Below are 9,558 nucleotides of genomic sequence, written 5' to 3' on the forward strand. Positions count from 1 at the left end.
TCAGTTGACTGACTCTTAATTTCGGCTCAGATCATGATCTCAGGGTCCTGGGATGGAGCCCCCAAGTCTGGCACTGTGCTCAGCAGGGAGTCTGCCTGAAGATTCTCTCTCTTCCTCTGCCCCTCCCCTTGCTCACCCTTTCTCACATTCTCATAACTCAATCAATCAATTAATCAATTTTTTCTGATTGTAACAAATGGATTTTCTAATCAGAAATATACAATAAATGTCATTAATGAAAAAGTAAATGGGCTAGGCTTGGGGCATATACTGAATGAACACTGGTTGACAAAATGTATTCTTTTATTTTTTTGACAAAATGTATTCCTAAAGTATTCTGATTGCCGTATTGGAGCAAGGGGTGCAATGATTGTCATCGCTCTTCCCAGAAGGCCTACATATTTTGGAGTGATTGTACATCACCAAAATAAGTCAGGGAATTTCTCTGAATGTTTTACTTTGGTGAAAATAATTTTCACAGTTCCCTGTTAAACTTGTAGTGTGCATGGTAACAAAAATACAGGAGAGCACAATGTCTGGAACAAAACAGATGCCTCATGAGTGGTTCACACATATATTCCTCCAAGCTGAAAAAGAAACAGCAGATATGATAATAATACAGAAATGTGTGTTATGAAGCTTAGGAAAACTGAGCATTTGTCTGCATCTCCCAAGTACTAGGAAACGCCGTTCCTGAAGGACACAATTTTAGCATCCAGACTTGCCACTTGGGAAGAAAAACATCCAGCCACTCCATACATTCATTTCCAATCCACATAGCTGAACACACTTAGAGAGTGGATCCTGCCTCTCAACAGGGCAACCTCACCTGCTCCTTGGTAAGAGTTTTTGTTAACTGCAGACCCTGGGTACCTTTTCTCATAAATTCTAAGAAACATGACTAGGCCCTCAACAGCTGCCCTGTTTTGATTTGCACCCTGTGATCTGACATTCAAGCAGGTGCATTACATATCGTGCCATGCAGCCTTTCCTTTTGTTGTTTTCAATAGGACCAGCTCTGCTTTACATTTGGGACAGGGGGTTATTTTACCACAGTCTGAAGATACTATTGGCTGCCCTCTTTGTTTTCTGTGTGGTAGTGAAAGAAAAGACATGCTAGACCTCCGTCTTACAGAGAAGGCTGAAGTCTTTTTAACAGAGGATGCCCCACTGGGCATAAAAAGAACTTTCTGCAAACTGCAGCCACATCATTTCAAATAATAAAAGCAACAACAACAAACTTAGAGATGTATGAGCATTTTCTTTCATTTAGTTGGGAAAAATTCATTGTATACAATGAGCCTACTTCATCCCCACTTTGCATATCACCTCAAGAGAACTACTTTAGGAGAATTCAACTATCATAATCTCAACATTTGTAGGAGTCCCTCCCCAGAAGAAAATACTGCTCCCCGAACAATGACCTATCAACATAAGCAATATTATGCGAAATCTCAATCAGGGAATGGATTTGCACAATGTTAAAAGAAAAAGACCTATTTTTACTTGTGAACACAAGCAGTATAGACGAATTGCTCTCCAGAGAGGCATCCCTAACCATCCAATTTAAAGTACCCCTAATTGGGCAGCCCCCATGGCCCAGCGGTTTGGCACCACCTTCAGCCCGGGATATGATCCTGGAGACCCCGGATCAAGTTCCACATGGGCTCCCTGCATGGAGCCTGCTTCTCCCTCTGCCTGTGTCTCTGCCTCTCTCTCTCTCTGTGTCTGTCATGAATAAATAAATAAAATCTTAAAAAAAAAAAGTACCCCTAATTCACACTCTAGGCCAGCTCACTGAAATCTCTGTGCAGAACTTACTATGGATGGTCTGATAACGTTTATAATTTGTTTACCATTCTATGTTCAGCCTCCCCCCTCCCCATTCTATGCATGCAGGGGCCATGTGTGTCCTCTCCACTGCTGCAAATCACTGAGCACTGGCCAGGCACTTAGTAGACACTTGCTAAATATTGGCTATGGGAGAGAGCAGAGACAGACAACTACAGCATTTAGGTACAGTTATATTCTAGTAACAGGAGACCTTTTTTTAAAGCTTCCATTACTGGTTTGTCTTAGATCAACTACTTCCTTTGAAATACATGTTCATACCAGGAACGGGAGGTGGAAAGAAAGCTGAACTTTAAGATTTTTTTTTTTTTTGAGAGAGAGACAGAGGGAGAGCATGAGCACAAAAGAAGTGGAGAGGGAGAGAGAGAAGGAGAAACTCAAGCAGACTCCCCATGCCTTGAGATCAGGACCGGAGCCAAAATCAAGAGTCAAATGCTTAACTGACTGAGCCACCCAGGTGCCCTGACAGCTGAACCTTTGAACAGCCTGTCATTTATTACTGAAGTTCAAAGCCACTAGCTTCCCTCACTCTTCAGGCCAGCCTGCTTCGTGAGACCTCTGCACTCCCAGCAAGGCTGCCGGGCAACCAAACTGGCCCTCTCTAGACAATGGAAACCTTATCCAGCACCAGTGCTCCCTGCAAGAAACTAAGTCAACTGTCAGTTTCTCATGTAATCATTTACCAAGAGTTGGCTGGTTCTGAGAAATGCAACAGAGTCTGTGGTCATCACACTCCAAACGGCTTCACGCGTCCTTTAGCCTCGAAGCTTTATTTCTTTTCCCCACTCCCAATTCTAGCTCCACTTGTAACTCCTGGTGCATACTAGGGGCAGGGAAGTCAGCCCGCCTTGCTCAACTAGACGATGGAGCCTCCAAGGTTTATCACAAGAAAGTTCAACCAGTTCTGACTCTGTGGGTTCCTCCATCTTCTGAGAACTCTACCCCTCAGCTTTTCTCTTTTCTAAGCAGTGGCTCAAGGGTGGACTCAAAGCCATTTCTTGGTTCTCCCTTAGCATTTAAAAAACACGGAACAGCACAGGGATGAATGTCCAGACCAGAATCACAGACTTGGGTTTAAGTCCCAGTTTTCCACTAGCTATGTATCTTCAGGCAAGCTTATCCTTGCTAAAGATGCTCTCATTCATAAAATGGGGACAGTAACTTTCAACCAAACAGTTGAGGTGATGATTAAATAATACACTAAATACAAGTGCAACATAACAAAGCATAAGAAGTCAGTGAATGCTAGCACTAACAAGGTCCTATGGGATCCGGCCCCATTACCTCTCTGACATCATCAGCTGCTCTCCTTTTCACTCCTATTCCTGCCACACTGACCTCCTTGCTGTTCTCCGTATGTTCCATAGACCTACTCATGCCTCAGGGCCTTTGTATTGCTATGTTCTCTGGCTAGGATGCTTTCCCTTCAGATGCCCATGGGGCCAACTCCCCCACCTCCTAGAATTCTCTGCCCAAATCCTCCTGGTGGGCTTTATCTGACCAATATATTAAGTAACACAACCTGCCTGTGGCACTCCTAGAACCCCAGTCCCTCTATAGTTTGTCTCCTTGCACTGCCATCCCATAGAAGTTCCAGGAATACAGGGATGTATGTTCTGTTCACCGATATAACTCAACTTCCAAAACAACAGTCTCACTTATGAAGTGACACAACTTTGCTCCCAGAGTCCCAGACCCTGTTCTATTCTATCCACTCTTCCTGATGTCCACATGTAATAGTAATTACCATTTTTCAGGATTCACCTGGGTTTCCTGTTTTCTAACTTTTAGGCCACCTGCATATGAAAAAAAAACGCTATTTTGGGCAGCCCTGGTAGTGCAGCGGTTTAGCGCCGCCTGCAGCCTGGGGTGTGATCCTGGAGACCCAGGATCGAGTCTCACGTCGGGCTTCCTGCATGGAGCCTGTTTCTCCCTCTGCCTGTGTCTCTGCCCCTCTCTGTGTCTCTATGAATAAATAAAATCTTAAAAAAAAAGCTATTTTTATTTATTATTTTATTAATTTTTAAGATTTTATTTATTTATTCATGAGACACACACACACACAGAGGCAGAGACATAGGCAGAGAGAGAAGCAGGCTTCATGCAGGGAGCCTGATGTAGGACTCGATCCTGGGACTCCAGGATCATGCCCTGGGCCGAAGACAGACACTCAACAGCTGAGCCACCCAGGCGTCCCTATTTTTTTTTTTAAGATTTTATTTATTTATTCAAGAGAAACACAGACAAAGAGGCAGAGACATAGGCAGAGAGAGAGGCAGGCTCTCTTCAGGGAGCCTGATGTGCACTCAATCCTGGGACTCCCAGATCACGCCCTGAGCCAAAGGCAGATGCTCAACCACTGAGCCACCTAGGTGTCCCTAAAAATGCTGTTTAAAAAGAGGTAACACATACAACTAGTTCAAAATTCAAAAGGTCAATGAAGGTATACAGTAGGAAGTCCCTCTCTATTTCTGTCTCCCAGTCCTTCTCCCCAAAGGCAACCTATGCTACCAGTATCTTTCCAGGAAGATTCTATGCATATATAAGGATATGTGTAAATTCCTTTTTTTTCCCCACAGTGACCACATATTTGACATACTGCCTTGCACCTTGGTTTATTTTATTAAGCATTCCATTTTGAAAATCCTTCTGCATCAGTCCATAAACATCTGCCTCATTCTTTTTAGTGGCCACATAATATTCTGTGTTTTTTTAAAAGGTTTTATTTATTCATGATAGACATAGAGAGAGAGGAAGAGACACAGGCAGAGGGAGAAGCAGGCTCCGTGCAGGGAGCCTGATGCGGGACTTGATCCCAGGACTGCAGGATCGTGCCCTGAGCCAAAGGCAGGCGCCGAACCGCTGAGCCACCCAGGGATCCCCAATATTCTGTGTTTTTAGATGTCCTTTATTGAAGACAATGTTTTGCTTTTAGTACACTGTGATAAATACCCTTTTATAAAGTAATTTTGCAGCGATATAGAATAATCATCCAGGGATAGAAATGCTGAGTTAAAGATTATGTTCATTTTAAATGTCTGCAAATCTTGCCAAATTATCTTCCAAAATGGCTGTACCCATTTATACTGTCACCAAAAACATACAAGGCCTATTTTCCTGTATCCTCTTATCAAAGTATGGACTTTTATCAATCAGATTGCGTACAAGATATCTCATAATAGTTTGTTTGCATTTTTCTTGTTTTGAGGGAATTATTATGAGGACTGTCCCCTCCTCTGATCTACATGGGTAATTCTATCATCTATGGGGAAAGCAACAAAGAGAGCATAAGGCTATCATCATCGTTTGAAGAAATTCTTTCAAGACTCACTGGAACAAGTCACTTAGTCTTCCATATTTCAAAAGAGCGAGGGGAGCTTGAACTGGCTTCAAACATAATGTTACTGTGCTTACTCCTCTTTGACTTTTTTTTTAATTTCCCATTTTCACCATTTTTAAAAGATTTTTATTCTTATTTATTCATGAGAGACACAGAGAAATAGAGAGGCAGAGAATAGGCAGAGGGAGAAGCAGGTTCCAAGCAGGGAGCCTAATGCGGGACTTGATCCGGGGACTCTAGGATCATGCCCTGAGCCAAAGGCAGATGCTCAACCGCTGAGCCACCCAGGCGTCCCCTCTGAGTTCTTCTTAATGTCCAATTATGATCACATATATATGTCAATTAGCAAAATTATGGCAAGTACTAGTTCAGCCACCCTGGATGCAGAAAGATACACATCCTAGCTACAGAAAAACACAACTAGAGCAGTTGCTAACTCATACTGAGCGCTATGTGCATACAATGTATGCCTTATTTAACCCTCACAATGATTTTATAGGATACTTTTATTATCCCATTTTTTTAACAGCTAGGGAAACTGAGAAATAAGAAGGTTGAATAACTTGCCCAAGTTTTCAGGGCTTGTGTGCTGTATAGCTGGTATTCGAATCCAGGAGGTGACTCTGGAGCCAAAGCTCTTGACCACTACTAGATCATACCACCTGTGCCAAGTGGGTGTGAGTCGGGAGAAAAAGCACATGGATGCATGAGAGAAGAACAATGCCTTTGAGTGTGTGCGCTGAACTCTTGCTGAACTGGCAAATGGCAAAGGAGCAGAGGCAGGTAACCAAGAAATGGCCTTTTCTCTGGGTGCCGACAGTAGTGGACATTTAGATGTGCAAGGCTTTAAAAACTGTGTTGAAACTTCCTGCTCTTTACTAAATACCAGAAAAAAAACTTGTCTGACTTCAAGTACCTTTTTTTTTAAAGATTTATTTATTTATTTTTATGATAGACACACACACAGAGAGAGAGAGAGAGAGAGAGAGAGAAAGAGGCAGAGACACAGGAGGAGGGAGAAAGGCTCCATGCCGGGAGCCCGACGTGGGAGCCCGACGTGGGAGCCGGACGTGGGAGCCCGACGTGGGAGCCGGACGTGGGAGCCCGACGTGGGAGCCCGACGTGGGAGCCCGACGTGGGAGCCCGACGTGGGAGCCCGATCCGGGACCGATCCGGGGACTCCAGGACCGCGCCCTGGGCCAAAGGCAGGCGCCAAACCGCTGAGCCACCCAGGGATCCCCTGACTTCAAGTATCTTAAATACTTCTCAATTGGGACACTTAAATACATTAACAGAAAATGATAGCTGCAAGTAAATATAATTTTTAGTGACAGATATCAATTCTAGGGACTTAAAAGTGAGCTTAAGAATCATTTGAGGTGCTAACAAAACTGTCCACATGTAAGTGACAAGCCCACCTCCACTGCAGTCCAAGAGCTAGGGCAGGGTAGTATGGGGGCTTGTGGCTGAAGCTGGAGTGCCACACTGGAAAAAAATCAAAACAATAAGATAACTTATCCATCCTGAAGATTTCAAAAAACACATCTGAAAGTTCACAGGGTCAAATCATGATTAAGCAGCTTTCATTAAAGAAGCCTGGGTTTAATTAGGTTCTACAACTTTAAGGTATTTTACATTTATCTAGTGCCTTACAGGTGCATTGCACGCAAGTCTCAGATTGGAAAAGAGAAATTTTAAAAACCCTTCATAGGGAAAATAAAGAGCACTGCACCGTATTTTTCATACCACAATTACTTCACCCAAATGACCTCCAGTCTTATCCCCTACTACAATCCATTTTCCACACATCAACCAGAACAATATTTTAAAACAAAAGACAGATTCTCTCTCTTTGGTAAGACCTCTTCAATGGCTTAGGGTAAGTTCTAAACATTTAATGTACCTACAAGGCACTGTAAGGTCCCATGCAATATTTGAGACATACTCATGCTAAAATTTATCTGACACTTCAGTTTAACTGGGTGTCCTGTATTTTGTTTGTCAAGCCTACACTCAGGAGATCCTCTACCATAATAATTTTTTTAAATGTGGCAAGTGGTTCTTTGTTTCCCCCAATACAGGGTCAGCTCTGCCAGGGAAGGACCCATGCAGCTTTTCTTAAGATTTTTTTTTTTTTTTTTAAGTAAGCTCTACATCTCACCTGGAGCTGGAACTAACAACCCCCAGGATCAAGAGTCTTATGTTCTATGGACTGAGCCAGCCAGGCACCCCAGGACCTATGCTGCCTTGATCACTGTCTCGTATCGGGCATGGCAGATATTCCACAAATATAGAGAAGTAGAGCTATCTGAACAGAGCCCAGGCACCCTTGGTTGGGAGTTAACTCTACAGACACTAGCCTCACATCCACAAGTGAATAAAATGATCATCTTACTTTTTCAGAGTATCTCCAGGGTGATAATATTGACTTCTCAACAAAGGCTTTAAGGTAACCCCCCACGTTTCATATTAAGGACTTTGAGCTTTCAACATATTTCATTTGACCTTAAGGCAAATATTAATAAATGAGGTACAGAGACTCAGAGAAGGTGAACAGCTAGCCCATGATGACCAATGAATGGGAATAGCAATTCTGACCCTAGGAGGGACTTTGTGCTCTTTCCACTGTACCCCATGGCCATCTGGGCTGATAAGAATCAGAATTCCTACGTCCTTCCTCCTCATCCAGAAAGCTTCTCAAGGAAAAACTCTGACATCTGACCACTCTGCACAGGTTTCACTGCTCATCCCATAATGGTTCCCCCACAACAGCTTGAGAGGAGACAGCAAGTTTTGGCACCTGTATTTTGAACGACAGGTGGTTCTCAGCTTATCAAGTTACAAATGACGCTATTTAGGTCTAGAGACTAAAGACTTTGCTCAGGGTTACAGGGAAACAGGAATAAAACTGACCAGAACCACAAATCCTTCTGTCTCTTTTCTGCATCCCTAAGAAACAACACCCCACACCCAACTAAATTTCTGACATTTGTCAGATTTCTTCTTACATGAGGTGGGAATGGCTGAAGCTGCTCTTGGGACGCCTAGCAGCCTCACCTGGAGTACATCTGGAACGTTCATCAGGCTGAGGGGTCTGTGGGTTTCCTGCCACTGAGACCCCCCCAGAAGGCTGACCAGATGCTACTGTGCCCCTTTTCCCAAGAGCTGGGGCCCCTTAGGGAGACTGACTTCAGGCTTAGGACTCCAGCCTCTCCCAGGACAGGACGCTAGGTTCTAAACCATCAGTGCCCTGAGGAAACTGCCACGTTCAGCCCCCAGCCCCGTCTCTCCCGCCTGGTCGCCTCCAGCTCCAGCTCCACTTTTGTGCGCTTCTGAAGGTGCAGACCCCCCGAGAGCAGGGAATAATAACCAGGGAAGGTGGAGCCGCCAGGGGCAGAGGGCTGGGAGCTAACACCTTAACGGAAGAGGCCGCGAGGAATTCGATCAGGCTAGCAATGCAACCCTCGAACTACGTCACGTCCTTAACCGCTCCAGCTCCCGGGGTTGGGGAGGCAGGTGTGCAGCAAGCGCTGCGGGAGTGCGGACGCGCTCCTGACGTTCGCGGGGTGGGGTGGGGGTGGGGGTGGGGGGTGGGGGTCTTCGGCCTGGTTTCGAGCACGAGTGCCTGCCTGGCGGCTGGACTAGCCCCAGACACGCAGCGCAGAAGAACCTGTGGTGGCTCTGCTCCCCGAAACCAGCGCGGGGAGGGAGGGGTACCGGACCCTGGGGGCCTGCCTAAAACCATACAAACGCAGTGGAATGAGATTGCTCGGCCTGCTGGCTCAGCGGTTTAGCGCCGCCGTCCGCCCAGGGCGTGATCCTGGAGACCCGGGATCGAGTCCCACGTCGGGCTCCCTGCGTGGAGCCTGCTTCTCCCTCTGCCTGGGTCTCTGTGTGTCTCTCATGAATAAACAAAATCTTAAAAAAGAATTCTCTCTCCCCGTTCTTCTGCCCCTTCTCCCCACACTTGCACTTTCTCTCTAAATAAATATTAACTGATCTATAAAAAAAATAGAATTATTGCCTCGGAGGGTCACCAAGGAAAACCTCCCGCGCCGACAGATTTCTGGTTGGAAACTGACCTTGAATTACGGATTATGTGGGCCTGAGGGGCGGCCGGGGCCGGGAGGCGGCGGCCACGACGGCATCTCTCTCGGGGGGAGGGGAGGGGCTCGCTCCGCCCGGCCGCCGCCCCACCCTCACCCCACCCACCCCACCCCCACCCCGCGGCGCGCGCAGCTCCCGCCGCCTCGCCCGCTGCGTTACCCGGGTAACGCGGGACGCGCGCGGAACCCGCGGGGCAGAGGGGCGAGCTGGGCCGGGCGGGGCTCCGCCTCTCCCTTGCCAGCGGCGCGGGCTACCGGCTG

The 9,558-nt window shown here is 46.1% G+C and overlaps 1 long non-coding RNA gene across 1 annotated transcript; it reads right to left on the minus strand.

Annotated features, from left to right (window-relative positions):
• Window positions 1–285: 285 nt before the first annotated feature.
• On the minus strand, window positions 286–8,193 carry LOC119879307. The gene is made up of 3 exons (XR_005387453.1): window positions 7,587–8,193; window positions 6,610–6,676; window positions 286–587 (listed from the first exon to the last, which is right to left on the minus strand). It is a non-coding gene; the product is annotated as an uncharacterized LOC119879307 (long non-coding RNA).
• Window positions 8,194–9,558: the final 1,365 nt, after the last annotated feature.

This window comes from Canis lupus, unplaced genomic scaffold, assembly GCF_011100685.1.
Source record: "Canis lupus familiaris isolate Mischka breed German Shepherd unplaced genomic scaffold, alternate assembly UU_Cfam_GSD_1.0 chrUn_S591H753, whole genome shotgun sequence".
Classification (NCBI taxonomy): domain Eukaryota; kingdom Metazoa; phylum Chordata; class Mammalia; order Carnivora; family Canidae; genus Canis; species Canis lupus.